General features: G+C 39.5%; 1 pseudogene across 1 annotated transcript; it reads right to left on the minus strand.

Annotated features, from left to right (window-relative positions):
• Window positions 1-717: 717 nt before the first annotated feature.
• LOC148719298 (uncharacterized) lies at window positions 718-14907 on the minus strand (annotated as a pseudogene). Its single transcript, XR_015993888.1, has 3 exons — window positions 14639-14907; window positions 11977-12535; window positions 718-6747 (listed from the first exon to the last, which is right to left on the minus strand). The product of XR_015993888.1 is annotated as an uncharacterized LOC148719298 (transcript).
• Window positions 14908-17066: the final 2159 nt, after the last annotated feature.

The following is a 17066-nucleotide window of genomic DNA, read 5'->3' on the forward strand; positions in this document are numbered from 1 at the left end:
TGTGAGACTAGGGATACGTTCTGGAAGCGAATGCAACTTAGAGGCTATCCTTTTAAGTTTTTACTGCCGCTGTTTCACGGTGTGCGTTACCACGACAGGGAGACCTGGATCTCCCGGCCACCTAAACATAGATCTCAGCCAAGCAGGACTCTTGCCTTTCAGACTACGTTCAACTGCAGTCACGCCCGTATTAAGAAGGTTATCAGTAATATTCTGCCAGACTTAGATTGTACTGTGTGTTACAAGAAAACTGTGACAATAGCTAATCTATGTAAGTAAGTTTTTTGGGGGCCACGGTTTTAGCTAAAACCCTGGCCCCCAAGATATTTTTCTCACCTTGCCTTACACGTGTTAAATTGTTCACAAATTTTTGACAACTTCGCTTGTTCCTGTTCGTAAGTCCGGCCAAGCCTTTACGGTCATCGGCCCCTGTAACTTTGGCTTATAAATGCAGGCTTTTAGTCATGCTTGTAAAACTCCCTGAAGAAGTCTACGACAGTTAGACGAAAAGCGTAGGAAAATACAAGAAGTTTTACAACTACTGTTCGAAGAAGTGCTGCTCACTAGTCTATAATTAAAAAATTAAAAAATAGATTAAAAAATTCCACAAGGAATTGGCAGATGGTATTGACATGGTGCAGGTCGCCAATTTGTTTGTGGGGGACAACCAGCGGCACAAGCGACTGTTTGGGAAGTTTTCAAAAAACGACCTGCCAATAAAGTCTGCGTTTGCCTTTAAGGCAGCTCAGACAGTTTAATGACTACGAACTTACTATGATGACTCTGAAAGGTGAAACATTTGCTGGTTTTAAGATATAGAGATAGTCGGTTTTCTATTTTGTAATTGACGTTGCAAGTGTTATACTCAATGTACATTGGTTTGCTGAGACAATGTACGAAGTAAATAGTTCGCGATAAGCGTAAATCACAAATAGCTCTTGGAGAACGCTGGAAATGGCATTTCCAAGCCTCTAGATTTCAAAACTTTTTGGGGGAGCATGCCCCCAGACCCCCCTAGCGGGTGGCGCCCCCGGCGCTCGCGTGCCCCCCACTCATATTACCCTTGCTACGGCACTATACACGCTTGCAATTATGAGAGGAAAACTCGACAAAAAATTAAAAACGAACGATGTTTGGCCACTAAATGAACTAAGGTTATTAATATACTGATGTAAGAGCGACAAAAATTAAAAACTAAGGATGTTTTGCTAAAATGAACTAAGGCTTCCAATGTACTGATGTAAAAACGATAGCATCATCAAAGAAAACAGTTTCCAAACGCAATAAGTGTACTTTGTACAATTGAAAAGCTAAACTACTGTTGGCGTTTAAACACTTTTTTCATGGCAAAGCTGTAAGGTAAGGTAACAAAAAATTGCCAGATTAGAATGGTTTGCTTTTAACCTAAGACAATGAATTTACTGACTGAAAACCAAGAACCTAATCAATATTTTTGCTTATTAATTTAGTTACTTTAATTCAGTTAGTTAAGTTGGAGCCCTCTTGAGAGCCGTGTAGAATATTGATGGTTTTCGTTATTTTCAGCCCTTGCCTTAAGCATATATACATATATGATATTTTAGACAGCCCACGTTCCATATATTAGAAAAAGAACCAGGAAAATTAGAACGACTACAAAAAGTCAAGGCTATAAAAACTACCCTTTAAATAAAAGAGAAAGAAACAAAATAAAACATAAGCAAGAAAATGACCAAAACAGAAAAAAGGAAAAGCCACAAACAAATCTATTCCAACTGGTCGGAAAGTTGCCTAGAAAAATGCTGAACACGGGCTGTTACCAATTATCTTAACTCAACATATGCATGGAAACTCGTAAGTTGTATTCAAGTCTTTTAACACGAAATAAATCCTGTCATTGTCTCGTTTGGGAATCTCAGAGGTCAAGAAGATAACTTTTGAGTAATTCTAACAATTTCTGTCCTCCTCTTTCTCACTCCTTTTTCATCTTTCGCTTTTTAGTGGATGTAACACCACTTTCAAACGAGGTTTGACACAAACCATCGATTGACACTGGAGCAAGACCATCTTCAGCCGCACGTTTCCGGAAATGAAAGTTACGAGCACGATCAGGATATTCATCGGTTTCATCTAAAATGTCCAGAGCCGGATCAACAGACACCACAGAACTTTTGGTAGCTACGAAACACGCAGCTTCAACACGCTTAGGTCCTAGCTCTTTCTGTCTAATGGTACGAGCAAGTTCTTGATACTCTTTAGCCTTCTCAAAGTCACCTAGTTCCTCATGAACAGAACCCAGGTTACTGTAACTGGTTGCCACTGCTACATGCTCACGTCCCAGCTTTTTCTCTTTAATGCTAAGAGCAAGTTCGTGATACTTCTTTGCCTTCTCAAAGTCGCCCAGTTTCTCATAAACAGAACCCAGGTTATTGTAACTAGTTGCCGCTGTTACATGCTCACGTCCCAGCTTTTTCTCTTCAAGGCTCAGAACAAGTTCGTAATACTCTTTTGCCTTCTCAAAGTCGCCCAGTTCCTCGTGAACAGAACCCAGGTTATTGTAACTAGTTGACACTGTTACATGCTCAGGTCCCCGCTTTTTCTCTTTAATGCTCAGAGCAAGTTCGTAATACTCCTTGGCCTTCTCAAAGTCGCCCAGTTCGTTGTGAACAGAACCCAGGTTATTGTAACTAGTTGCCACTGTTACATGCTCAGGTCCCAGCTTTTTCTCTTTAATGCTAAGAGCAAGTTCGTAATACTCCTTGGCCTTCTCAAAATCGCCCAGTTCCTCGTGAACAGAACCCAGGTTATTTTAACTAGTTGCCATTGTTCCATGCTCAGGTCCCAGTTTTTTCTCAACAATGCTCAGAGCAAGTTCGTAATACTCCTTTGCCTTCTCAAAGTCGCCCAGTTCCTCGTGAACAGAGCCCAGGTTATTGTAACTAGTTGCCACTGTTACATGCTCAGGTCCCAGTTTTTTCTCAGAAATGCCCAGAGCAAGTTCGTAATACTCCTTGGCCTTCTCAAAGTCGCCCAGTTCCTCGTGAACAGAGCCCAGGTTATTGTAACTAGTTGCCACTGTTACATGCTCAGGTCCCAGTTTTTTCTCAGAAATGCCCAGAGCAAGTTCGTACTACTCCTTGGCCTTCTCAAAGTCGCCCAGTTCCTCGTGAACAGAACCCAGGCTATTGTAACTAGTTGTCACTGTTACATGCTCAGGTCCCAGTTTTTTCGCTTTAATGCTCAGAGCAAGTTCGTAATACTCCTTGGCCTTCTCAAAGTCGCCCAGTTCCTTGTGAACAGAACCCAGGTTATGGTAACTAGTTGACACTGTTACATGCTCAGGTCCCAGTTTTTTCTCAACAATGCTCAGAGCACGTTCGTAATACTCCTTGGCCTTCTCAAAGTCGCCCAGTTCCTCGTGAACAGAACCCAGGTTATTGTAACTAGTTGCCACTGTTACATGCTCAGGTCCCAGTTTTTTCTCAGAAATGCTCAGAGCAAGTTCGTAATACTCCTTGGCCTTCTCAAAGTCGCCCAGTTCCTCGTGAACAGAACCCAGGTTATTGTAACTAGTTGCCATTGTTCCATGCTCAGGTCCCAGTTTTTTCTCAACAATGCTCAGAGCAAGTTCGTAATACTCCTTTGCCTTCTCAAAGTCGCCCAGTTCCTCGTGAACAGAACCCAGGCTATTGTAACTAGTTGCCACTGTTACATGCTCAGGTCCCAGTTTTTTCTCAGAAATGCCCAGAGCAAGTTCGTCATACTCCTTGGCCTTCTCAAAGTCGCCCAGTTCCTCGTGAACAGAGCCCAGGCTATTGTAACTAGTTGCCACTGTTACATGCTCAGGTCCCAGTTTTTTCTCTTTAATGCTAAGAGCAAGTTCGTAATACTCCTTGGCCTTCTCAAAGTCGCCCAGTTCCTTGTGAACAGAACCCAGGTTATTGTAACTAGTTGCCACTGTTACATGCTCAGGTCCCAGTTTTTTCTCAACAATGCTCAGAGCACGTTCGCAATACTCCTTGGCCTTCTCAAAGTCGCCCAGTTCGTTGTGAACAGAACCCAGGTTATTGTAACTAGTTGCCACTGCTACATGCTCAGGTCCCAGTTTTTTCTCTTCAATGCTCAGAGCAAGTTCGTAATACTCCTTGGCCTTCTCAAAGTCGCCTAAATCCTGGTGAACAGAACCCAGGTTATTGTTACTAGTTGCCACTGTTACATGCTCAGGTCCCAGTTTTTTCTCAACAATGCTCAGAGCAAGCTCGTAATACTCCTTTGCCTTCTCAAAGTCGCCCAGTTCCTCGTGAACAGAACCCAGGTTATTGTAACTAGTTGACACTGTTACATGCTCAGGTCCCCGCTTTTTCTCTCTAATGCTCAGAGCAAGTTCGTAATACTCCTTGGCCTTCTCAAAGTCGCCCAGTTCCTCGTGAACAGAACCCAGGTTATTGTAACTAGTTGCCACTGTTACATGCTCAGGTCCCAGCTTTTTCTCTTTAATGCTCAGAGCAAGTTCGTAATACTCCTTGGCCTTCTCAAAGTCGCCCAGTTCCTTGTGAACAGAACCCAGGTTATTGTAACTAGTTGCCACTGTTACATGCTCAGGTCCCAGTTTTTTCTCAGAAATGCCCAGAGCAAGTTCGAAATACTCCTTGGCCTTCTCAAAGTCGCCCAGTTCCTTGTGAACAGAACCCAGGCTATTGTAATAATATGCAACATCAGCGGTCTCAGTTCCAAACTTTATGGGAGCGGCTTGAAGTAAAATTTCATAACATTTCTTTGCGGCCTGAAAATGACAATGGTTCTTACAAATTTCACCCAGCTTCCCCATTTCAGGCTGGACGACTCGGGAAAGGGCAAACCTTGAAACTACGTTTTCAAAATTAAGAATAAAACATCTTAAATGTAGGGAAAGGGCGTAGCTTTGCAAAATTGAGTCTGACGATTCCTTTGATAAGTTGTTATCTACGAAATGGTTAAACGCCGCCACAGCGCTTTTAAAAGTTTTCATGTGACGACTTTCCGGATAACCCTGAATCAACGACGTAACGGCATCGTGTACAACCTGATGTACCCGGATGTGGACACCAAACTCATCTTCATGAGACAAAAGTAGCGAACATCTTTGGAGTTTCATAATTATCATTTCTTTATCTTTTATTCCTGTTGCGTTGACAATATAATTCACCACGATATCCTCATTTAAAGGCTGTGACGCGCAGAGGGAGAGAAACGTTAAGGCATGATCTATGATTCTGTCTGATTCCATCACTTCTCTAACGGCCAGTGTTATTGCTGTTGTCATCGATTTCTTGTAACAAGGGTTGGTCTCTGCAAATAGAGTCTCTGTCGCACCACGTTGCCCTTCTACTTTTCTCAGAAAGTCGTTCCAACCAAACTCCGAAAAACGTTTGCTCTGTCGAAGTTGCTTCACATAGATGGCAGCACTTGCTAACGCAAGGGGTTGGTTATCGAGTTCTTTAGCTACTGCTTCTCCCAGCTCACTGTCGCTGATACCAGAAATCAGGGCTAACAAAGAAGAGGCCTCTTGGGACTGCATACCCTCGCTTACTGAGATGTGTTGAATGGAAGTGCCTGGTAACGGTACACACGAAGTATCTTGAGTTGTGATCAACAGATACCCTCTTGCCCACTGTCCATGTCCTTGCCCAGGTAAATGATTATGCAGTTCAGATAAGCTTTTAACGTTATCAGCCAACAGAAGCCAGGACTCGTAGAGACCAATCTTTGTGCTGATTAAGGACATCAGGCTGTTGATCTTCTCCTCTGTTTTCAAATCCTTTGAGCTATGGATGTTTGTAATAGCATGTTCCGGGCACTTCATTTGTCGAGCGAACGTGATGTAAGATTCGAGAAGTGAGCCTAACGTTTCCGCATCCACTGTCATTACAAACACATCAGAGTAAGAGTCTTTTCGGGCTTTCTCGTAAAATCTCTTGGCTACAAGACCGGCCAGTTGCGATTTACCGCTGCCAGGATTCCCGGAGATATACAAGATGCTTAGGTTGCTTTCATCAGCTCGCTTAAGCTCATGCAGCTGTTTTGTGATGTCAGCAACCTCAACATCGCGACTTGCCAGGTCGTGTGAAGGTTTAGGAGGAAGAATGCAAAATGGGGAAGTGACGTTCAGCAGTTGTTCGGAAAGAACCTGTCGTTGGTCTTTAATCTCCATGTTTTCTTTTTTTAAATCGTTTACTTTGTCTAAAACATCTCTTAACTCCTTCGTCGGAAACGTCTTTTGGTTTGCGATCTGTTGAATTCCTGTAGTGGAAAGACCTAGTGCCTGGAATGCAGCGAAAACTTTGCCAATAGCAGTGTTAAATTCTAACTCCGAAAGTTGACCTTGGGGCATGTGAGCAAATTCTTCATTGCGAAATTTTCTGAGATTGTCAACATTCGTTTTTACTACCGCGTTTAGACCAGAGATGCAATCGGAGTAGAGAATGGCGTAAAACAGCATGGTACAGTCCCAGTCTGCTCTATTTCCTTTAATCATGGTCGCCAATAGATGCTTGTTCCTCCTTTGGTTTGGCGGGGACTCTGCATTGTAAAAGTCTTTCCCATTACCAGGATCATCTTTCCATTCTCCAAAGGTCATCCTGTAACGACTGTCCCATTCTTGTTTGAAAATTGTCCGCAAACCTTCGGTTAGGATATCAGTTGTGACGTAACAAATCCTGTAATAGTTTAGTTGTTCATCGGTATATTCTTTTGCAGCGGCCATGTCTGTTTTAGGCGTGTCTTGCAACCCTTTGTTGAAAACAATAATATCAGCTAACAGTCAAAATAATTACCAAACCTACAACATAAGGAATCAAATTATTTCAAGTTGGAGAAACTATTAGAAACAGTATTTTTAAGAACAGTATTTGGGCCGAAACAGGTATGTGCTGAAAGGCGGTCTGCGATTTACCTGGAGCAAGTTAAAGTTTAAAGTTAAATCAGTCAATAAATCGACGAATTTCATCAATAAATCAACTATCATTCATTCATGGAATCACCCATCAAATAATCAATCAAGTAGTAAAGAAAAGAGAGTAGAGTTACTGGATTTTGGGAGACATGGATAAAAGAAGGAAAATGTTACAATGTCAAACACCCATTTTGGGAAAAATTTTACTTGAAATTTTCTCATTCAGCCCACAAATGTTCTCAATAACCGCATAAAACATTTTATGACCTACAGGAACATAAAAAAATGCATAATGATCATGACAAATCAACAAAAAAAAAAAAGGAAATCAAACAGATTAATGAGCTAGTATAATTCCTAAATATGCAAAAACAAAAATGCAGATGACTTCTTAGTTCTTATTAACCGAGCGAGAGGTCTGTATGGGAGAATCCTGATCGAGGTTGCCAGTACAGTCCAAATGCAGTGAGGTCTGTACCAGCGACCGAGGTCAAGATTCTCCCATACAGACTGACTTTGCTCGGTTAATAAGATGTTTATTATATGCCAATTTTTTATATTCTTTGTACCTTTTTTTTTCTAGACTGGTCTAGATGCAGGTCTAGATGGAAAAATCTAGACCGCTTTCAGTATTGATTTCAGCCAATCAAATTTGTAAATTCGGTACTTCCCAGTCCTTGTGAGACACAGCCATATAATAAAAAAAGGTATTTACTGAACCAATTAAATTTAATCTTTCAAAGAGGATGTTGATAACACTAGCTGGTGTTCAAAGTAAAATCAAATGCTGCTTGGTGTTTAACATAAGTTTAAACACAGCTACATATCAATCAGTTATTCATAATGAATAAGAAACAGTCACATGGTGGTGACACTAATGGGATACAACTTGCCGGAGTAGTTTTATGGGGAGAGCTGGGGCACTTCTTTACGATCATTCAGGGTCTGTGTGGTAATTATCAGAAGAAAGTCTAAAATGAGGGGGGGCACCCCCCAGACCCATAGCCTAAGGGAGGAAAACTATTTTGTTTTTCTCTAAAATAATGACAAACAAAATTTATTCCTAATAAATTAATAAAGGGAGGAAGAGGTTATAAAATTTTTTCTTGATAGGGAAGGCACCATGAATTCTTCCCCTATGTGAGGTTAAGTTTTCAGATACCTTGCTACACAGGTGTAACTTTTCTTTCACTGTATAGTTATTTGCATCTTTGTTCAAATCTAGAGTTAAAACAAGTTATTTTCAAAAATTATTTAGTAAATTTTGTTTCTGAGTATTTATCTACATCTAAGTTTTAACTTATACTTTTTGATTTTTTTGATGTTTCATGATGGTCCAGAATGTTTAATTTTTCTGCTTTAATCAACAGCTACCTTTAAAAATTGAAGAGAGTCTGATGGAAGGAAAGGCTACTAGGCAACAGTATGTGTGGAGAAATAGATAGAAAAAATTGAAAAAACTGACCAATGGTGCTTTGGGTAACTCGACAAGATGCACTAAAAAATTAAGTTAAACCTTTGAGGAAAAAAGTGCTTTAGTATCATCATATACCTAATTTTACTTATTTCACCACTGTATTCCTTCTTTAAAACAGTTTAACAGATCACAAGTATGAACTATGTGTAATGACAAATGAAAGAAGACCTCAAGAACATGCTAAGAGCTTCATTTTGATGCAAGCCACAAACATTTTGTGACAATATAGTGTTAGATCATTAGTGGTGTTCATTACATAATGTTAGGTATTTGATTAGCATCAGATAATTAGTAGTATTTATTATTGTGCCTCTGCATGTGTGTGGGGCTTACATATATATGCATTCAAGTCCTAGTCCAAAGGTTTTTTGCATCTTGTAATCAGTCCGCAAGTAAAGAATTAAATGGAGTATTTTTTAACGTAAACTCGTTGTTACAATGTAATACATTTATTTGCTAATTAGGCCATCAATTAATGGCAATGATGGACAAAACACTGATGCCCACTCCATCATAGACTACGCTCATGGACTAGCCGCAACAACCACCGCACAATTTGGCATTTAATTCAAATACTAAAATTACTAAATTCTTTTGAAAAACTGCTAGCAGTCAAACTTTCCTCAACATCAGTCAGAAGGTCAGGGGAGAAATTGATAATATTCATTGTTTTCTACTTCAGTATTCAGATTGATACATTAATATTTGCCATGTACTTCAAAGATTCTTCACAGCCATTCATTGTTACATTCAAAAGTGCATGTAGTTTACAGCAGTAGAATGTTTGAAAGCGAAACAAAGAACACTGCACTATACCCTCTAAGAGTTAAGTGTTTACAAGCTTGAAGCAGAATTATGCAATATCCTAGCTGTGTTAAACTAGCTGTATTAAACTGGACACAAGATGCTGAAACTAACTTAACTGACGAAACAATCTATTGATGTTCCTTGCACTACCTTGAAGTTGCTGACTCGAAGTTGAGGTTTGACTTGAAAAGAACTTCTTATAAACAATAACCCATAACTAAAAAATACTGCATGTGTTTGAAAAATATATCTCATCAAATGATGGAAATAAAGAAGGCATGTGCAAGGTAAGTAATAGATAGCAGTGCTTTCAATAAAACCATTTAAAATAGGATTTTATACGGTTAGTCCATTTGGATCATGTTTACTGTAGGTACCCTCAACCAATACTTTCATTGATATATTGGTCCATAGTAATTGGGTACAGTGTTTTTGTCCATCACCAATTAATGCAACATCAACCTGTTTTGCTTGAACCAGATGGTCATTTCTTTTGACATTTGTTGCTAAGATTTATTTAAGTTCTATAAAGTTTATGTCTAAGGTCACCTCTGATCAATTTTCACAGTTCAAACTTTCAAGTAAAATTATGGTAATTTAAGCTTCAGACTGAATATAGCTCCACTATTGAAGTTGTCGGGTAGAACTTGTATTGGGATACATTTTCATTTGTATCTCTCTCCTACCAATTCTCAACAGTTACATGTATGGATTGTCAGTAAATATTCCTATACTGCAGTATTTTTTTAAATCAAAATTATGCAAAAAGAAGCTGCTACAGGCATGCGAGCTATGACCCTGGATCTAGCAATCACTGCAAAGCTTGAAGTCAGATATCAAATCCAAAAAAATCAAGGAAGTGTAAGTGAGAGTAAAATCAGCAATCGAACAAACCAATCATTGAGCACTGAAAAATTTCTTAAAGATCAAATAGTTAACAAACCCAGTGCATGGTTCCATTGAGGTGACCACAAATGAAGAACAAAGGTAAAGGTTTAAGAATTACACTGAGTCTACCCAAACATTACATCAAACTATGAGTTAAGACATCAACTTGGAGGTAAACAATCAAGAGGTGGTACTATAGAGGATGAAGCTATCTGCCATTTTCAGGGCCCTTATAAAATAACCTGTCTATGGAAGACATTGTCCTGTATTCAGAGAGGAATTATGATAATCATCAGTCTGCAAGAGTTGCTCTTACTATCTTAAAAAATGATTGAAAATATCCTCATTGCATAGCAGCCTGAAACAAACAAGGGACTGAAAAGAGCAAGATTTTGTGGCAATGCCATTAACGCCCCAAGAAATGATGCAGATGATAAGGGGAATGATGCCTGGCACCTTATACATCAGATTACAGGAGCCGTAAGTAAAAAGGTTTCAGTGCATGAAGCCCAGCTTGTAATTGGGGATTTAAAAGCTAAAGATGGGGAATAATAACAACAACCAGAAGCTGAAGGTACGGGCAAGCAAGGTTGAAGTTACATGATTGAATGACAATTAATGGAAAGCAGCTCAGTGACTTCTGCATGGAAAATGGCTTGTAATTGGAGGAAGCATCAATAATCCCTCACAAAATTATTCACAAATCCAGCTAAATTATGGACAGAATGAACATTAGATTGATAATATGTTGCTGAATAAAAAGTTGGTTTAGATCCCTTGTATTGGATATGTTCCCCCAGATAATCGAAGAATGAAGTAGATAAGATACATTTTCCCTATTCATAAAGTGCACAAAGAGAGTCCATATTACTGGCCTGTGGGTTTATAAACCCAGTGAGTGGTGTAACAATTGAAGGCTCTGAAGTGTGTAAGAGGTTCTACTGTTGGAAAGAGTTCAAAGAAAGTACAAAGGGATCTGAAGAGGTAAATTATATCTAGAAACTTTAAGGTAATCATAATTTTGTAGCTACTTACTCACTAAAGCAGGAGTTTGCAGTCTCAAAATCATAGTTCAAATCAGGAACAATAGGTGCAGGAAAAATAATAATTTCAGCATGAGAGTGTGAGAGATTAAATTGTTTGGGTGAGTCTCGCACTAATTAAAGCATGAGACTAATTGTCAGAGCTCTGACTAAACCACAGCTGAAAATTTAACCAGCAAAATAGAATCCACATAGTTAGGCAGTCAAGGAAAGTGCTACAAAAAATTAGAGGCTATAATTTGTTTTACATGGAGGAGTTGGCACAAACATCAGAAATTGCAGCTTCAAAGTATGAAATGGGAACAATTACAAGATCACTCAGCAGATCTGTGTTAATAAGCACCACATTAACATCCCCAGCTAACATACGCTGAAAAACCTGACTGACTGTAGAGGGAGAAGGAGGTTAGCTTAATTGGTTAGAGTGCTGGATTGTTGCACAGGAGGTTGAGGGTTCGAGCCCCCGCCAGACCAACACTCAAGGTCTTAAAATAACTGAGGAGAATGTGCTACCTTTCTATGATATCAAGAAATGGATAGACATTCTAGTCTTCTCGGATGAGGACTAATAAACTGTAGGTCCCATCTCCTGCTTCTATTAATTAGTTAATTAATTTTGGTCAGGTAGGGGATGTTAAAGAACCCACTCACGAGATTACTGTGATGTGGTCTAGCCTGTTTACTGGGAATTGGGGGGAGGGGGGAGGAAGGGGGCATCTTCAATTAAGTTTCCTTTGATTGATTGGAAACTGCTGATGCAGTCCTGCCAAAGTCCACTGAAAAGTGTTGTGATGCGCATTTGAATTGTATCCAAATGTTAATTTAGATAATATAAATATCAAAATTATTACCTTTTCTAAGGTTTTAAATAAGACTGACTCCAAGAAATTTCCTTCCAGGGAGGATGTCAGCAAGGCTGGAAAGGCTCTTATAAAGAACAACAAAGCACCAGGTCAGGATGCATTAAAGGTGGGGCTACTCAAGATGAACTCTGTGCTGGCAGCTGGTACATTAATTATTAGTCCCTATTATCTTTGTTTATGGACATTTGGGAGAAAGATGAATTTCCAAAATTATAGACTTGAGAAAGCATTGTCAAAATCCCTGAGAGGGAAAACCTAACAGACTACATGAACTGGAAAGGCATGACACTGATTTCAATATCCGGCAAAGTGTTCTGCAAAATGATAATGATGAGGATAGAGAATGCAGTGAACATTGAGTACCCTTTGGAAAGAGCTAGGTAGATTGGAAGGGGTGAGGAAAACATTTTCACTTTATGGAACATTTACAAGCAGTGCAATAAACAGCAGAAAAATATCTACATTACATGTAGCTTGGTAGATTTTGTGAAGTCATTCAACAGCTTCCAAAGAGCCAGTTTCTGTAATTATTATCATATGGAATCCCCTACAAAAGGTACCAACATCATCAGACAATTCAACAAATATTTTATCTGTAACATAAAATGTTTTATCTGTAAAATGCAGAACTCTCAAAGCTCTGAGCTTTGCTATAAAACTCAAGTGTGCTCCAAGGATGTGTCATGTCTGCCTTCTTGTTCATAGTTATCATAGACTGGCTTATGAAGAGTGGTACAGAGCAGCAGCCCACTGGCATCAAGTGATGCTTTGCACAAAACTTGAAGACTTGGAATTAATTTTTCTGAGGACATTGCTTTGCTCTATCACACTCAAGATTCCAATAAAAAAAAGTTTGAGTTTAAATGACTTTGCCAGCATTGCACTGCATCAGCTGAGGCAAAGCTACCCTAACAAGGAAGCCATTTGTATTAATTAGTAAGTGAGTACTAGAGTTTGTGGACAAGTTCTCTTATCTATTAGGTAGTGTGGGAAAGAAGAGGACTATGTCCCACCTGGATAAAGCAAGAGCTGCTTTAGCCCACATGAGATCAATACTGAAATCCAGCAGCTATAGCCCTGAGACCCAACTTAGTCTCTATATAGAAGCAATGTACTATTGGTAATTCTGTATGGATCAGAGTGCTGGAAGATGACGGAAAAGGATATCACTAGACTTGATACTTTCCACACCACCTGTCTTCACAGAATCATGCAACTGTTCTGGCCTAATTAAATCAGCACTGCCAGACTAATTTAATGTGCATAAGAACCATGTATGACAAACTGATGAGGTGTAAATGATATAGCTTGACCATGTGCTAAAAATAGGGCCTACAGGTAGCAAGAACCACACTGACATTAACTCTGGAAGGATGGAGGCAAAGGGGAGAATGACTGAAAAGGATATCAACAGACTTGCTACCTTCCACACCACATGTCTTAACAGAATCATGCAACTGTTCTGGGCTAATTAAATCACCACTGCCAGACTAATTTAATGTGCATAAGAACCATTTCATGGCAAACTGATAAGATGGAAATGATTTAGCTTGACCATGTGCAAGAAATGAAACCCACATCATGCAAGAGCCATTCTGACATTGTCTTTGGAAGGATGAAGGAAAAGAGGACATCAGAAATCAATGTAGAGGAAATTGGTACTAGATGAGGGGATTGATTTTCCCAAGATGGCATGATCATGAAGGACCTAACTGAGACCTAATGTTCCACTTGGGAAAATGAGGTTGAGTAAGTGAGTGTCTATATTCTGGGGAATATATATGATGACACAATATGTGATATATTCTAGATTCTACTTAGCAGGACAACTAGGAAAAAAACTGAAAGATACCTGGCAATAAACAAAAAGAAATGTGGGCCTGTGGGAAAAACTCAGACAGAATCCAAATTGAAATAGAGTGAATTTTCCTACTCATCCAGAATTTACTTTGGCTGTGTTCCTTTATAATTTTGTTTACACAACGTCGATGTGGTCGCCACAGCGAGATTGAACTAAGTGCAAAGTTCAGTCGCCTTCTTTGAAAAGAGGCGGCGAACAATTTCTTATGAAGATAACTGATTGAAGAGGGTGATGTATAGAATGTGCCTCTTGAGCAAGGCGAACGGATTGGAACCAGGTGAAGGCGAATTTAAATTTAAGTGACCGCTTTATCAGAAAAACAATAGTAACAATACTTCATTACTGAAGTATCCACCGTAATGAACAACCCCAAGTGATCTGCTTTACGTCTATTGTGCGAGGATAAATGAAACGTTTTCACAGAGGTGCATTTTTGGCTCAAGAGTTTATGTTTTGTTTACTGCCAATCATGCCTGTGTGGTACATAGGGCAGCCACGAAATCCTTCCAACCCTGCCTCGGAAGATTCTCGGAATCTTCCTGAGGCTAGCTGTGTGGTAGGATGCTAATCTTGAGGGGTCCTGTTCTGTCATTCGCCAGCATTCCGAGCCGTAAAGGAGAGTTGACAATACGCGGCTCTGATATGTATCAACCTCATTGCCAATTTTAAAAATATTTCCCCGAGATATTACTGGACTTCACAAGTGATTCTTTGCTAGTGAGTGACTAGGTGCACGGAAGCAAAATTAGCAGACATAAAACAAAAAAAAAAAAGACGCAGCAATCTTACCTCAATACTTGATCTCACATCGCGTGATTACCAGTAGCGAAAGCAGAAATTTTGAAAGGAGGAAGATTCTCAGTTGACCACTACAAGATGATGACCCGTCTGTTCGGTTGCGATATAAAAGAGCACTCTCCCCAAAGACAGCGTAATAAACGCTTAATTATAGGTGGCAAGGTCTCGAAGAGATTGATCGAAATGTCCAAGTTGTTCCACAGCAATTCAGCGACTGAAAAACTCCGACAAATGAAAATGCTTCATCGGCACAATCGACAAAGTTTGTTTGAAGCCTGGGAATAGTGGGTCGAGGCGGGTTGAGCCTGAAGACAAACTGCCGCTCAACTTTTTTTTTTCAATTAAATTTTTCTTATTTTGCCTTGGGTATTCTATTGAACTACTTAAATGTCACAGTGATTCACTGTGTAAATACTATCACTGCACAAAGGATCACAGGTATCCGAGAATTCGATTTGGATAGCGTCTTTGACAGATGTACCAAAATAATTGACCGCTCCTGAAAGATAATTGGTAGATAACTGAATTCTTCTATCCTTCAGAAGTTCCTCTTGGCTGTTTTTTTGATTGTATCCTTTTTTTTTCCTTTGAAAATTCCTTATACCTTTTTCGATATGCTTGTACATGTATTCTAAGCAGTTGCTCTGCGTGGTGAAACATTGCGTGACCTATCGTGTTTCCTTGAAGCCTGTCACGCACGTTGCATACGTTTGCTTGGTTTTCAGATGCTGAATCGAAAGAAATGCATGGAAAATTAAGGGATTTCACTTCCCACAAACGACTTCCTTTTGGAACAAATAACAATGATTTCTGGATAACTTTATTCAAGAAATAAACGCCCATGCGAAGTGAAATTTTCAAAACTCAAGCTACTGAAATAAACGCGACTGCAGCAAAAGAAATACTGTACTGCCTTACACCTAGAAGGATATGCAAGTATTTAAAACTGAGAGAAAACAAAGAAACTCAATTGTAGAAACACAATTTACGATGTCAATTTTTATTTTGAGCATAAATAGGATCTAGAGTGCAAACAGTGTTTATCAAATCTTAACTTGAGATAGGCATTAGTAAAGGAAACTCGCTAGTTCGAGTCTTCTTTACATTGTCTGTAACACTGGTGATAAGTGTAGTAAGGATTTTTTATTACACAACTCGGGCAGTCAGAGGGCCAATAACTAAAATCAACCAATCAAAATGCTCTATTGCCGGTTAATATTCTCCCAGTATTGGACCGGGCACTGTCCCGAATGGTCCCGAATGATACCGCACTTCTGTCCCTTTGAACTTCAGTCCTCTTATTAACCAAGCTTGCTCGGGACCGTACTGGAAATATATCGGCCCTCGGTCATTTTTGTACGGACCTCGCTGTGCTCGGTCCGTACTGTCAAGACCTCGGGCCGATATTCTCTTAGTGCGACTCTCGCGCGTGGTTAATAAGATATATTTAAGGCTATAGCTAGTGCCTGACGGCACCCCTCTACCGATAATGAAACACCGTAAGAAGTAAGGAAATAAAAAGCTTAGTTTTCTTTCCTAGTTGTATAATAATGGGCGCAGCCATTATTATACAAGCCACTACACTAATTATGCGGAAATTAAAGCTGAGAAAGCTTAAGTGACTTAAACTAATGTAAATTTTCTAAATTCGCCTTAACTCCATGGAACGTTAATATCCTTCGATGGGGTATGTCTTTACAGTAACCTCCTCGACACAGTCATGGAAATATTTAAAACTTCCAATTGCATCATTTACGGGTAAGCTCTGTACAGACTATCCTTTCCACTGGCACCCGTTTAAATCCTAGTTTGAATGATGAAGAGATTGGGACATAATCACTTGCTTGCAGATGTTCTAGCTGGCCAGTATTTGGCAAAGTTCCTCATTCAAAAGGTGAGCATGAATAAAGATTTAGTCCCTTTTCTCTTAACAAAGTAACCATAATTGATGACAAATCGATAATCTATAGAATTATTTCGGCGCGAGTTGGGTTGTGATAATCCCCGAACAAAAACTGACATAAATGGGTGTATCGAAATGCAGAAATGGATCGAGGAAACAAACAAAAACACAGACGACATTCTCTTAATTCAAAGCAAATGATTAAAGACAAAAAAAAACGCCTGTTTCCATACAGGAGATCAATGACGAAATGACATGTCACACAACATGTTACAACGAACAATGAACTACTTTTGAATGCCTTGTTGCATTTTGCTTCCTTTACTTATTGTTGAATTGTCAGTGGAATCTTGTTTATTTCCTGAGGTATGATTGGTTGATTTTGCTTTAAGTGAACCTTATAACAGCACGTGGTACCGTAAACTGATGAGAGTACTTCGATGTAGACACACTCAATTCGGAGCTTGTAGCGATCATGGAAGAAGACTGTTCATAACCTCTTTAACTCCGTCGAGT

Source organism: Stylophora pistillata, chromosome 12 (genome assembly GCF_964205215.1).
Source record: "Stylophora pistillata chromosome 12, jaStyPist1.2, whole genome shotgun sequence".
In the NCBI taxonomy this organism is placed as follows: domain Eukaryota; kingdom Metazoa; phylum Cnidaria; class Anthozoa; order Scleractinia; family Pocilloporidae; genus Stylophora; species Stylophora pistillata.